The sequence below is a fragment of the Muntiacus reevesi genome, chromosome 1, assembly GCF_963930625.1.
Source record: "Muntiacus reevesi chromosome 1, mMunRee1.1, whole genome shotgun sequence".
Taxonomy (NCBI): Eukaryota; Metazoa; Chordata; class Mammalia; order Artiodactyla; family Cervidae; genus Muntiacus; species Muntiacus reevesi.
The window spans coordinates 134,319,742-134,335,591 of NC_089249.1; the positions used below are offsets into that span (position 1 = coordinate 134,319,742).

The window sequence follows — 15,850 nt, forward strand, 5'->3', positions numbered from 1 at the left end:
GGAAATGCAAATCATATTTTAAGACACAATGGGGGTCGTAGGAGCAAGGAGAAGAATCCTGTTACACTTTCCCAGAAATGCTTGACAGCTTTACTAGAAAAAAGCATGTTGCATAATAATAATTTAGATGCAGAGCCAGTTCTCAGAACATTAAAGAAGTGGAGTGTATTCTTACTCCCCCTTCATCCTCTATTATCTATTTTTCAATTTTGGAGCTTCAATAGGCACAGAAGGACGCTGGGTTGCTTCTGGCTGCTCAAGGCAACAACTGTGATGTTCCATCAGCCCCAGCCCAGCTTACCCAATTCACTCATTCCTTCTGTTATTACACCCAGCAAGACATGAAGCATAAAAAACAATAACAAAAACCCCCAATCCAAAAACAAAGTAGTGTTTGTCCCAGCTAGATCATTATGATTTGTTTGTGACTTAAAAAAAAAAAAAAAGAAAGAAATGAAAGGCAAGAATGAGGAATTCACAGGGGATATGTCAGGTGGCAAGTGGAAGATTTGGTTTTAGGGAAGAGTGGAAGAAGAGCATGTGGATAAGAATGAAAGCATGGCAGAAACTTGACCGTAGATAGATGACCCAGTTGTATTATGATGTTACTTATTTCCTTGGGAAATGAGGGATACTGGAAGTTAAGGGAGAAAGAAGCCATGAAGGCAGAGTTAGAAAGCAGATTAGAGAACGTCAGGAAGATGGCTGGGTAATTATAAGGCCTCCCTTGAGATATACGGTCATAAATGCAAAGTGAGACCACGTCACAAAAGTTTGTCTCCAAAACTGTAGCCACATTCCAGGCTGATCAGGTGTAATACAGAGTGGGCAGATAACTGGTTTTGCCAGTTATGTGAGACAGAAGGGAAGCACAAGGGAGATGAGGATAATTATCATGAATGTGATAGACCACGGAGTGTAACCCAGGCAAGGAGAAAGTGGGAGAGAGGAAACACTGCAGAGTAAAAAAGTGTTGGAGGCAATGAATTGGGAGTCTGCCTGGGATAATAAAATGTCCGGGTGGACCTACTAGAGTAACAGAGCTTGGAAGGAAAACAGTAGTAAATAAAGAGAAGACTGCTTAAAATTAAGGTTTCAGAGGTGCTGCAGTTACTGATGAGGATAATGATGTCCAGAGTAGTGTTTTACAAACTTTTTGACCACAATCCTCAGAAAGAAAGAGATTTGACATAGATATTTAGTATTCATATTAAAATTTTTACAAAACAATGCTGATTTTTAAATGTACTCAATTTTCAATTCTATTCCATTCCATTAAAAAATTCTAATTAGTAAATTATTTTTCAGCATCACTGAAACATCACAAGCTACAGTCTGAAAAACACTGGTCTAGGATAAGTTCCATAGGGGTAACTAAGGTGGGATAGAATAGAACTACAGAGTTAAGGAAATCATGGACCTCAGGGGCCAGAGTATTTAATCATTTTCATTACTGTTGCAGTCACCAAAAATAGTGATAGAAGTAGCGGTAAAAAAGACAAAAATTAGACAGATGTAAAACTTTATATTAATTTTTTCAATAAAAACAAAATCATAAAATGTTTTGTTGGTGTTTAGTCACTCATTTGTGTCCAACTCTCTTATGATCCCATAGACTGTAGCCTGCCAGGCTCCTCCGGCTGTAGAATTTCCCAGACAAGAATACTGGAATGGGTTGTCATTTCCTTCTCCAGGAAATCTTCCTGACCCAGGGATCGAATCTATGTCTCCTGCATTGGCAGGCAGATTCTTTAGCACTGAGCTACCAGGGAAGCCCACAATAAATGAGTAAATGAATAAGTAAATGAATGGATAATACACATTTCAAATCCTTTTTGTAAGTTGACATAAGCAAACAGGTTAATTAATTAATTTGATGTCTATTCATTTAACAAATATTTGACAGCCTTCTATGAGCCATCAGTTCAGTCACTCAGTCGTGTTCAACTCTTCATGATCCCATGGACTGCAGCACGCCAGGCTTCCCTGTCCATCACCAACTCCCAGAGCTTGCTCAAACTCATATAAATCGAGTCAGTGATGCTATCCTACCACCTCATCCTCTGTCATCCCCTTCTCCCACTTTCAATCTTTCCCAGCATCAAGGTCGTTTCTGGAACTATGAATAGAGGCAAATTTCTGGAGATATGTGATGATCTCTTAGCTAGAGTGGAGTCACCGCTTCGTAGTATTTTGGAACAGGCCAAGTTAAAGAAAGCAGATATTTATGCAGTGGAGATAGTTGGTGGTGCAACACGAATCCCTGCAGTGAAAGAGAAGATCAGCAAATTTTTTGGTAAAGAAATTAGTACAACACTAAATGCCGATGAAGTTGCTGTGCCTTACAGTGTGCAATCTTATCACCTGCTTTCAAAGTCAGAGAATTTTCTATCACTGATGTAGTGCCATATCCAATATCTCTGAGATGGAATTCTCCAGCTGAAGAAGGGTCAAGTGACTGTGAAGTCTTTGCAAAAAATAATGCTGCTCCTTTCTCTAAAGTACTCACATTTTATAGAAAGGAACCTTTCACTCTTGAGGCTTATTATAGCTCTCCTCAAGATTTGCCTTATCCAGATCCTGCTATAGCTCAGTTTTCAGTTCAGAAAGTCACTCCTCAGTCTGATGGCTCCAGTTCAAAAGTGAAAGTCAAGGTTCGAGTAAATGTCCATGGCATCTTCAGTGTGTCCAGTGCGTCTCTAGTGGAAGTGCACAAGTTTGAGGAAAATGAGGAGCCGATGGAAACAGACCAGAATGCAAAGGAGGAAGAGAACATGCAAGCGGACCAGGAGGAGCCACATGTTGAAGAGCAGCAGCAGCAGACACCAGCGGAAAATAAGGTGGAGTCTGAAGAAATGGAGACCTCTCAAGCTGGATCAAAAGACAAAAAGACCGACCAACCACCTCAAGCCAAGAAAGCAAAAGTGAAGACCAGTACTGTGGACCTGCCAATTGAGAATCAGCTGTTAATGGCAGATAGACAGAGAGCTGCTCAACTTATACATTGAAAATGAGGATAAGATGATCATGCAGGATAAACTAGAGAAAGAGAGGAATGATGCTAAGAATGCATCATATGGCACTACATCAGTAGAAGAATATGTGTACGAAATGAGAGACAAGCTGAGTGGTGAATATGAGAAATTTGTGAGTGAAGATGACCGTAACAATTTTACCTTGAAATTAGAAGACACTGAAAATTGGTTGTATGAGGATGGAGAAGACCAGCCAAAGCAAGTATACATCGATAAATTGGCTGAATTAAAAAATTTAAGTCAGCCTATTAAGATGCGATTCCAGGAATCTGAAGAAAGACCAAAATTATTTGAGGAACTAGGCAAACAAATCCAACAGTATATGAAAGTAATCAGCTCTTTCAAAAACAAGGAGGACCAGTATGATCATTTGGATGCTGCTGACATGGTGAAGGTGGAAAAAAGCACGAATGATGGGATGGAGTGGATGAATAACAAGCTGAATCTGCAGAACAAGCAGAGTCTGATCATGGATCCAGTTGTCAAGGCAAAAGAGATTGAAGCTAAAATTAAAGAGCTGACGAGTATCTGCAGCCATATTATTTCAAAGCCCAAACCCAAAGTGGAACCTCCAAAAGAGGAGCAAAAAAATGCAGAGCAGAATGGACCAGTGGATGGACAAGGAGACAACCCGGGCCCTCAGGCTGCTGAGCAGGGTACAGACATAGCTGTGCCTTCGGATTCAGACAAGAAGCTTCCTGATTCCAACAATTGTTTATATTAAAACAGACTATTATAAAAAGGTGGCCAAAGCATTGGAGTTTCAGCTTTAGCATCAGTCCTTCCAACGAATATTCAGGATTGATTTTCTGATTTAAGATTGACGGGTTTGATCTCCTTGCTGTCCAAGGGACTCTTGAGAGTCTTCCCCAGCACCACAGTTCAAAGGCATCAATTCTTCGGCGCTCAGCCTTTTTATTGTCCAGCTCTCACATCTGTACATGACTACTGGAAAAATCATAGCTTTGACAAGACAGACCTTTGTTGGCAAAGTAATATCTCTGCTTCTTAATATGCTGTCTAGGTTGGTCATAGCTTTTTTTCCAAGGAGCAAGCGTCTTTTAGTTTCATGGCTGCAGTCACCATCTGCAGTGATTTTGGAGCCCAAGAAAATAAAGTCTGTCACTGTTTCCATTGTTTCCCCATCTATTTGCCATGAAGTGATGAGACCAGATGCCATGATCTTAGTTTTCTGAATGTTGAGTTTGAAGCCAACTTTTTCACTTTCTTCTTTCACTTTCATCAAGAGGCTCTTTAATTTTTCTTTGCTTTCTGCCATAAGGGTGGTGTCATCTGTGTAACTGAGGTTATTGATATTTTTCCCAGCAATCTTAGCTTGTGCTTCATCCAACCTGGCATTTCGCATTATGTACTCTGCATATAAGTTAAATAAGCAGGGTGATAGCATACAGCCTTGATGTACTCCTTTCCCAATTTGAAACCAATCTATTGTTCCATGTCCAGTTCTAACTGTTGTTTCTTGACCTGCATACAGATTTCTCAGGAGACAGGTAAGATGGTCTGGTAATCTCATCTCTTGAAGAATTGTCCACAGTCTGTTGTGATCCACACAGTCAAAGGCTTTTGCATAGTCAATAAAGCAGAAGATGTTTTTCTGGTGCTCTTGCTTTTTCGAAGATCCAACAAATGTTGGCAATTTGATCTCTGGTTCCTCTGGCTTTTCTAAATCTGGCTTGAACATCTGGAAGTTCACAGTTCACATACTGTTGAAGCCTGGCTTGGAGAATTTTGAGCATTACTTTGCCAGTGCATTAGATGAGTACAATTGTGCAGTAGTTTGAACACTCCTTGGCATTGCCTTTCTTTGGGATTGAAATGAAAACCGACCTTTTCCAGTGCTAGTCTCTGGTGGTTATATTTTATGGGGAGGAAAATACTTGGTTCTACCCTCATGTAGCTTGTAATCTAGTGTGGAATAAAGACACTGAATAAATACTGACATGAGTAATTAGAGCTATAACTTATGATAAGAGCAGTAGAGTACTAGGGGAGAGAACATGAATCAGACGTGGAATCTAAGGAGTCCTCTTTGAAGTAACAATGCTTTAGCTGAATCTCAAAAGATGAGTAAGAGATGGCCATGTGGTAAATTTTTTATCCTCTGTACCTTACCTTCTTTATCTTTGAAATAGGAATTAAAATAATATAACCTCATTTTAAGAATGGAAATTTTATATCCATGTAGTTCAACAATACTTCTGATTCTTGAATCTTTTCTAAAATATCTCTGTCCAAATAATATCATGGCAAACTTGCTTTTTTCAAGGGCAGTCAAGTGAAAACATTTCTAAATTTTTTTCTAATTACTATTTTAGATATTCTCACATATTAATTCATTCAATCCTCACAACTACCCTATAAGAAGTAATGTTCTCTAAATTATAGAAGATAAAACACATGGAGTTGACCTTGATACAATGGTGATAGTAACCAGCATATCTAGGGTTCGTCCTCTTGAGTTAAAAGCGGCAAGATTTTTCTCTGATGCACCAGTATATGCAAAGCAGCTGCCTACAGTAAAGGACAGCTACAAGGTCATGGGATAATATCTTTGAGTAACCATCTGGCCCTGATCCAGCATAAACTCACATCTGTGATCTCATTTACATCATGCTCTAGATCAATCTAGCCAAATGATAGATGTTTCACTCCTTATTGGCTTTCATTCTTTCTAATCAATCAATCCTTATTGATTATAACTAGGCACCAAATCTTGGAATAAAAAGATAGATTTATAGTCCTGCTCCTCTTCAAACACTTACAAATTAATAAGGGGAAGAGAAAATTAAACAGATCTTTCCAATCCAAGCACACTAAGAAATGCAGACAATAGTAAGTAGAAACTGCTACAGTAGCATAAAGAAGGAGCATGTACTTATTATTCTAACTCTAGGGGCAAAGATAGAGTCTCACAATCTTTTAGACACATTGTCTTCTGATAAATATTTACATTTCAAGTCTCTTACACACACACACACACACACACACACACACACACACACAAAATTATTCTAAGAAACCCCCAAAGCAACATGCCTCTATTGAGAATTGCAGTATTTTGTTTTCTTACAAGAATTTAATTTACACAAAATTTTTTCTTTTTCAAAGAAGTTGATCATATTGAGTATTTTTTCTTTGGAGTATAGTTGATCCACAGTGTTGTGTCAGTTTCAGGTGTACGGCAAAGCGACTCAGTTATACATACATATTTTTCAGATTCTTTTCCTTTATATGTTATTATAAAAGATTGAATATAGTTCCCTGTGCTATACAGTAGGTCTTTGTTGGAAATCTGTTTTATATAGTAGTGGGTATATGTTAACCCCAAACTCCAGATTTACCCCCTTCCTCTGTTTTTCCCCTCTGGTAACCATAAGTTTGCTTTCTATGTCTGTGGGTATACTTCTGTTCTGTCTGTGTTTATTTGCAGCATCTTGTTAGGTTCCATATACAAGAATAGCATATTATATTTGTCTTCTCTGGCTTACTTTACTTAGTATGATAATCTCAAGATACATTTATGTTGCTGCAAATGACATTATTTCATTCTTTTTTATATTATATTCCACTGAATTATATTCTGAATTATATTCCACTGTATGTATGTATGTATCACATCTTTATCCATTCCTCTGCTGATGAACATTTAGGTTGTTCATGCCCTGGCTATTGTATATAGTGCCACAGTGAACACTGGGATGCATGTGCATGCATGCATGCTCAGTCACATCCAACTATTTGCAACCCTATAGAACATAGCTTGCCAGGCTCCTCTGTCCATGGGATTCTCCAGGCAAGAATACTGGAGTGGGTTGTCATGCCCTTCTCTAGGGGATCTTCCTGACCCAGGGATTGAACCCACATCTCTTACATCTCATGCATTGGCAGGCAGGTTCTTTACCACTCGTGCCACTTGAGTGCATGTATCTTATCAAATTATGGTCTTCTCTGGATACATGTCCCATGATTGGGATTATATGATCATATGGTAGCTCTATTTTAATTTTTTAAGGAGTCTCCATGCTGTTTATCATAATGGCTATACCAATTTACATTCCCACCAACAAAGCAGGAGGATTCCTTTTTCTCCACACCCTCTCCAGCATTTATTGTTTATAGACTTTTTGTTGATGGCCATTCTAACTAGAGTGATGTGATACCTCATAATAGTTTTTATTTGCATTTCTCCAATAATCAGTGTAGTACAGCATGTTTTAATGTGCATTTTGGCCATCTAGATGTCTTTTTGCAGAAATGTCTATTTATATCTTCTGCCCATTTCTTGATTGGGTTGTCTGTTTCTTTCATATTTGTCTGTATGAGCCATCTGTATATTTTGGAGATTAATTCTTATTGGTGATATCGTTTGCAAAATTTTCTCTCATTCTGTAGGCTGTCTTTTCATTTTATTTATGGTTTCCTTTGCTGTTTACAAAACTTGTAAGTTTAATTAGGTTCCATTTATTTTTGCTTTTATTACTCTAGGAGACAGATCCCAAAAAACATCACTGCAATTTATGTCAAAGATTGTTCTGCCTGTATTTTCCATTTTGAGTTTATTTTTCTGAATGGTGTTAGAGAATGTTCTACTTTCATTTTTTTACATGTAGCTGTGCAGTTTTCCAAGCACCATTTATTGAAGAGACTATCTTTCCTCAATTGCATACTCTTGCTTCCTTTGTCATAGATTTAACTGGATGAATCAGGCTCCCTGACTTCAGACTATACTACAAAGCTAAAGTAATCAAAACAGTATGGTACTGGCAGAGTTCATTCTTAGTTGACTAATCTTGATGAAGTCACTTCACATCAGTGACCTTTATTTTCCCCAGCTATAAATAGGGATAAAGTTTACTTCTGTTTTCAAAATGAAATATAATTCATATATCATGCAGTTGGTATGTGAATAGTTCTGTTATTAACTTGATATGTAGCTGTATTAGGAAAACCAGTGGGTTAAAGCATCTAAGGAGAATATTCACCTTAGACTTTACTTTTGAAAACTCTTGGCCCTGAGCTATATTTTGAGAAGGATCTTAATTGAATAATGAAGTGTTCCTATAGATGTGCCTTGGGACTACCTTTCAAGAACATGACACTTAATGTTGGGAATTTGCAGCCTTTAATCTGTGTTGTCAAGATTGCCGGGAGAAATATCAATAACCTCAGATGTGCAGATGACACCACCCTTATGGCAGAAAGTGAAGAGGAACTAAAAAGCCTCTTAATGAAAGTGAAAGAGGAGAGTGAAAAAGTTGACTTAAAGCTTAACATTCAGAAAACTAAGATCGTGGCTCCTGGTCCCGTCGCTTCATGGGAAATAGATGGGGAGACAGTGGAAACAGTGACAGACTTTATTTCTGGGGGCTCCAAAATCACTGTAGATGGTGACTGCAGCCATGAAATTAAAAGACGCTTACTCCTTGGAAGGAAAGTTATGACCAACCTAGATAGCATATTAAAAAGCAGAGACATTACTTTGCCAACAAAGGTCTGTCTACTCAAGGCTATGTTTTTTCCAGTGGTCATGTATGGATGTAAGAGTTGGACTGTGAAGAAAGCTGAGTGCCAAAAAATTGATGCTTTTGAACTATGATGTTGGAGAAGTCTCTTGAGAGTCCCTTGGACTGCAAGGAGATCCACCCAGTTCATTCTAAAGGAGATCAGTCCTGGGTGTTCATTGGAAGGACTGATGCTGAAGCTGAAACTCCAATACTTTGGCCACCTCATGTGAAGAGTTGACTCATTGGAAAAAACCCTGATGCTGGGAGGGATTGGGGGAATAAGCAGAAGGGGACAATAGAGGATGAGATGGCTGGATGGCATCACCGACTCGATGGACATGAGTTTGAGTAAACTCCGGGAGTTGATGATGGACAGGGAGGCCTGGCGTGCTGCAATTCATGGGGTTGCAAGGAGTCGGACACAAGTGAGCAATTGAACTGAACTGAACTGAACTGAATCTGTGTTGTGATGATCTCCACAGAATGGAGCCTAAAGCTGTTATCTGCACAACTAGTAGTCACTGTCCTTCCATCATTGATTAATCAGAAGTGACATCCATATTGTCATTGCACCAAAGTTAAAAGATTATTCTTTAGATTTTCTTGGGTTCTGCTGAGACTGAAGGCCAATTACAGTCTGGCATTACAAATTACCTTTGTGCCAGAGTGGTCTCTGGAATCTCATGTCTAATAACAGTATCTTGCTCATATTCTTAAGCTAAATGCTTGTCTTAAGTGCTGTCTTTGTTAGGGCCTCTTAAGACATAAATAATGTGAAAAACTGTATTATGTATTTAACTTTTGTGTATATGACTCAATCAAATGTTATTAAAGGAACAGCTAGATTTGGAAAACCATCACACTGAGGTGTCAGTATATCCACTTTATATTAGAAATATAATATTTATATTAAAGAGTTTATAGACAAATTAAATTATATACTAATTACTTTTTAATTTAATATTTATATTAAAGACTTTATAGACTAATCAGTCTTCCCTGGTGGTTCAGTTGGTAAGGAATCCACCAGCAATGCAGGAGACCTGGGTTAAATCCCTGGGTTGGAAAAATCCCCTGGAGAAAGAAACAGCAACCCACTCCAGTATTTTTGCCTGGGAAATCCTATGGACAAAGGAGCCTGGCAGGCTACAGTTCATGGGGTCACAAGTCAGACACGACTTAGCGACTAAACCACCACCACTAGCACAAAAACAGAAACACAGATCAATGGAACAAGATAAAAAACCAAGAAATAAGTCCACAAACCTATGGTAAGTTAATTTATGAATATATTTTTAAACTACTAAGCCAACTATCCCTCAATGTCTTTCACACAAAATTCTGCTAAGCTTCTTTGGCAGAAGGATCTCATCTGCCTGTTACTAACTACAGCTCCTGAAGAATCAGTGGGCTTCAGTTCAGTTCAGTTCAGTTCAGTTGCTCAGTAGTGTCTGCCTCTTTGTGACCCCATGAATCGCAGCACGCTCAGTGGGCTTAGAGGATGACATAGAAATAACAGAATAAATAGCATTGCTGAGCATTTAGACCAATGCTTCTCAATGTTCACCACTTCTTAGAGGGTTCTGGAGCACATTTAAAATATTCTAAAATCCTGCCTCATGACAGACTAAATTAAATCAGAGTGGTGGGGTGAGGGTTGCACTCAGGAAGAGGGCATTGGATTTTTTAAACGTACTAACTTTTTTCAGTATACAGCCAGGGTTGAAAACCACTAAAAGAAATATAAAGCTATTTGTTTCTCTTCAATCGGTCACTGGAATTTTCCCAGTGTTACTTAGACTTTCCTGAATTGATTCATCTTGGGGGAGGCTACACATTTCTATTCACCAGCAATTAATAAACTATTGCAATCACCTTCTATCTGATCTCTTTATGATAATTCTCTCTGTGTGCACTTGGTCATACAACTATTCATTCAATACAGTAGCCAACAGCACTGAGCACCCACTCCATGTTCAAGGCAGTGCTAAGAACATACAGGGATGAAGTCATGGTGACTGCTCTTACAGACTCCCAATCTAATCGCAGGACTGCACTGTGATGCAGTATGGAAGTATATACAGGGAGGTACGGGACACAGGAAAGGTGCATTAACTGCTCCTAGGCGAGAAATCAAACATGACATCTCAAGTTTACCAAGGCAATGATGCTTCAGCTATGTACTATAAAAAAATAGACATGGACTGTCAGGTCCCTGAAAGTCGATCAGAAAAACCTGAAGGTCAAACAAAACTAAACTTACTAGACCTAGTACGGTAAGGGATAACACCACTTTGACCATATTTTAGTGGTAACTCAGAAGAGTGAAGGGAGGAAAAGATAAAGGATTTTTAAGACTTGGGCTAAGTGCCTTTAAGGAGGGTCTAGAAAGGCAGGGGATTGGATGGAAATGGGCAGAGTTTATGACATAATTGTGATTGGTTTTGAAGCCAATCTAGATGATGCAGCTGTCTGTCTTGGTAAGTAAATTAATTAGCTAGTTCGTAGTCTTATTGTCCAGGGACATGTATTCTGTGGAGCAAGTAGCCAAGTAATTTTTGCTGGTTCTCAGTATTATCTAATAGAGAGACAAGAAAATATGTCCAGTCCCACTATTGCTTACTACAGGAATATGAAATGCTGGTTCCAGTACTCATTAAGGAGATGAAGAAGGAGACAGAAGGGAATTGGGCATGAGATCAGCATGTGTAAAGGCAAAGCAATAAAATAGGGTATGCTCTAAAAGTCTTTTTTGTTTTCTGAATCAAGTCCAGGCTTTTCAGTTTGGTGTTTAAGACCTTCTAGGATGTGAAACAACTTATACCTTAAGCATTATTTCCTATTCATCACCTATAAAGCAATCAAAAAGAATTAGTCACCATGTCTAATCTTCCATGCCTTTGTAGCACTATTTACACATCTTCACATAACAAGGATCTTAGCTCTAACATTTTACCAATCATGTGACTTTTGAACTAATAATTTAAATATGTTGTATTTATTTTCTTAACTGTAGAAAGGCAACAGTAAAAACAACTGCCTCATAGATAGATACTAGTAAGATCATATATTAACAAACAGGTACATATTGAGTACCATCTAGTGTCAACCACTGTTCTAGGGGAAAAGTCTGCCCACATTCAAGGAATGTATATATTTTCAGATATTAAAAAGAGAAATGTTGAATAATGTGATAGAGGGCAACTGTGTTGACAAGGCAGTCCATCCCAGTGTTCAGATTAACAAAGATCTCAATGCTCTTTGAGAAAAGGAGCCATAAAATTATGTACTTTTTGTGACCTCTGCAACATTCTTCCCCATTATGGACACTGAAAACCAGTGAACAATTAAATGAACAAATAAGATACTCACATTGATACTATAAAGAATGAAAGTCGAGTAGTTTTTATACAAAAGCTTTTATTAATATATGACTTTTAAAAGTTCCCTAGATAGAAATTTTAAAAAGGGTAAGTTAGAATCAGAATAAATTATTAACTTATAAATATAATTGTTAGTATAATATAATTAATAGCCAGTAAAATTATAAATTATATAATTGAATATAATTGCTAATAATAAAAATATACAGTTATTAATTTTTCATTAAAATTTAGATGCAGAAGTGATGGCTTGTGTCTGAGATGTCATTGCTAGGGCCTTTTAGAGGAGGCTAATCTTGCTGATAGAGAAACAAGATAATCTGTTCTCAAAATCAATTACAATTATACAGTATTTAATATACTCCCCCCAAATTGATGCAATTTATACTCTTTCTCTCAGACTTCTAGTAAGAATTAATAATCTTTTCTTCAAAGAGCAATAAGCTCACTACTTCAGTTGCTTTTTCTAGCCAAAGGGAAGAATAATAGAACAATCACATTTTTCCAAAAAATAATTCATGAAAAAATGTATCCCTGTGTTTGCATGCAGAAATAATAGAACTCAGCTTCAATTATCTGAATGCTAACAATTTTCCAATCATTGCAAAAAAACATTATCTCTGCAGATTTTTTTTCAACTCCATCCTTATACTGAATTTTAAAGATTAAGATATATATGTATATGAATAATAATTATGTACCAGGCAGTACACTAAACACTTTATGTTCATTATCTCATTTCAATCCCAAAATACCCATAAGGAGTAGATATCATTTTATTCTGTATTACATGTAAGAAAACTGTAGCTCAATGAAATTACCACATACACCTGCCTGAATATAAGATAACCCAGAATATCAGAATATAAGATAAACTTTTAATAACCAAATTAGAATACAAGCACAATAAAAATGAGAATAAGATCCTGATTAAATATATGTATGCCGCTGCTGCTAAGTCACTTCAGTCGTGTCCGACTCTGTGCAACCCCATAGATGGCAACCCACCAGGCTACCCCAGGCAAGAACACTGGAGTGGGTTGCCATTTCCTCCTCCAATGCATGAAAGTGAAAATTGAAAGTGAAGCCGCTCAGTCGTGTCTGACTCTTAGCGACACCATGAACCTACCAGGCTCTGCTGTCCATGGGATTTTCCAGGCAAGAGTACTGGAGTGAGTTGCCATTGCCTTCTCCAAAATATATGTATACCAACAAGAATATAAACCTTAAAAGTCAAACATGATTTGGCTTATTTGTCATATTTTATTTAGTTAGTTACATATTTATTTTAAATCACATACCCGGCAAATCAATGCATTATATTTAAAACCTTAATTTTCTACCTTCAAATTTCACTAAACAAGCTTATTGAAACTATTCACATGGCTCTTAACATCAAAATCTTATTGATCACTGTAACCACTTTTCTAACAAGTAGCAATTTTCCAGAAATAACCATTTGCATTAAAGTTCTCCAGAGAACAAACAGGAGATAAGTAAATAGATGATAACAAGATAGCAAGGCAGAGATTTTCTTGCTATAAGGAATTGACTCACGTGATTATGAAGGCTGATAAATCCAAAATCTGCAGCGTTGGTCTATGGTATGGGAGACCCATGGAGAGCAGATGTTTAGTTTCAAGGCCATCAGGCAGGAAGTGGTGATGCTGCAGATAGTCAGAGGGCAGCTGACTGGAGAATTCTCTATTTCCTGGGGAAGGGTCAGTCTTTTTGTTCTAGTCAGACTTTCAACTGATTGGATGAGGCCACCCACATTATGAAGGATAATCTGCTTTACTCTACTGACTAAAATGTTAATGTAATACAATGTTAAAGTCTATCAATTTAAATTTCCATCCATTTCTCATTATGTTCGTGTATTCCTCAGTCAAGGATTTACAGAAATACACGAACATAATGGAAATACACATCTGTATATTTGTATAAACAGATGTATATACTGTTTTTAAATCTTCATCTAATAATTTTATTATCTCTGTCATTTGTTGATCTTTGATTTTTACTATTTGTCACAGATCACATTTCCCAGCTTCTCTGCAGTTAATGATCACGTTAGTGGATGCTAGACACTGTGAATACTGTGTTGTTCAGCGAACGCAGTATACTTAGTTCAGTTCAGTCACTCAGTCATGTCTGACACTTTGCAACCCCATGGACCACAGCACGTCTGGCCTCCCTGTCCATCACCAACTCCCGGAGTTTACTCAAACTCATGTCCATTGAGTCAGTGATGCCATCCAGCCATCTCATCCTCTGTTGTCCCCTTCTCCTTGCACCTTCAACCTTTCCCATCATCAGGGTCTTTTCAAATGAGTCAGTTCTTTTCATCAGGTAGCCAAAGTGTTGGAGTTTCAGCTTCAGCATCAGTCCTTCCAATGAATATTCAGGACTCATTTCCTTTAGGATGGATTGGTTTGGTCTCCTTGCAATCCAAGAGACTCTCTCAAGAGTCTTCTCCAACACCACAGTTCAAAAGCATCAATTCTTTGACACTCACCCTTCTTTATGGTCCGGCTCTCACATCCACACATGACTCCTGGAAAAACCATAGCTTTGACTATATGGACCTTTGTCAGCCAAGTAATGTCTCTGCTTTTTAATATGCTGTATAGATTTGTCATAGCTTTTCTTCCAAGGAGCTAGTGTCTTTTTAAAATGTCAAGGCTTCAGTCACCATCTGCAGTGATTTAGGAGAAGATAGCTTTCTCCAAAACTTTCCCTCAAATTATCTACATCTTATTTATAATATCATTTCCTAGCAAAGAAAACATGCTATAATACTTATGAAAATTACCATTCAAATCAGATGCAATGTATACAATAATTTCCATCTTCAGAGAGTATATAAATGTTTGATTAGATTTCATTTTTATATACAGTGCAAACATGTATTTTTAATTTGGTGTTATGCATCAAATTTTCAACATATTGGAGGATATCACTTAATAAGGGCTGCCAAACTAACTTGCCTCTACTTAGTGTCAGAATACAGATCTTCCTGCCAATTCTAAGCACATATTTAACTTCCTTTTTAAGTGTGTAATTGATTAGCCTTTGTACTGTTCTATTGGAGAAGGAAATGGCAACCCACTCCAGTATTCTTGCCTGGAGAATTCCATGGACAGAGAAGCCTGGCAGGCTACAGTCCTTAGAGTCACAAAAAGTCAGACATGACTGAGTAAGTATCCCCACACTGTTCTATGAATTGCTTATGTCTGCTTCTATTAATACAAAGCTTTACAAGCATATCACTGCTATTCACTGGGATGAATCAGAAGTTTCTTCATATACTTCATACACTTCTTCAAATAACCATTATTAATAAAATATACGAAAAATTCAAATTTTTAGCACTTACTTAAAATAAGTTAATTAATGAAATCAATGAGACAGTTTTGATGGATTCAACAACCTTACATTGTATTTTATGGATGACAGTTGCCATCTTCTATTAGTATCAGCTTCCATATTATTTTTTTAGTTTTGTTTTGGCTACAGCATATGAAGATATTGCTTTCATATATTTATAATTTTTATGTATTGGATTCCACAGGAAATATTATTTTTATTAAAAATATTAATATTTTCCTTATAAAAATTATTTTTGAAAACCACTATTTTAAATGAGCCAAAGCTTCAATGTTCAGGAAAACGTCCTGCTTTTTTCTGGATCTTCTTGTCTTTTTCTTGACCCTCCCTATATAATCTCTTTCCCCCATTTCTACCTCCTATGACAGGCAGAAAGGCTTCTCTCCATGTCATTTTCATGACCATCATTTCTAATAATAGCACAGGCATAACAAAATTTAACTAACATTTCCTCTATTAGTAAATATTCGCTTTGTTTTCAATATTTCTTCATTACAATGAACAATATCTAAAGATG

At 37.2% G+C, this 15,850-nt stretch overlaps 1 pseudogene; it reads left to right on the top strand.

Annotated features, from left to right (window-relative positions):
* The first annotated feature begins 2,115 nt into the window (after positions 1–2,115).
* Positions 2,116–3,759, top strand: LOC136148668 (heat shock 70 kDa protein 4 pseudogene; annotated as a pseudogene).
* Positions 3,760–15,850: the final 12,091 nt, after the last annotated feature.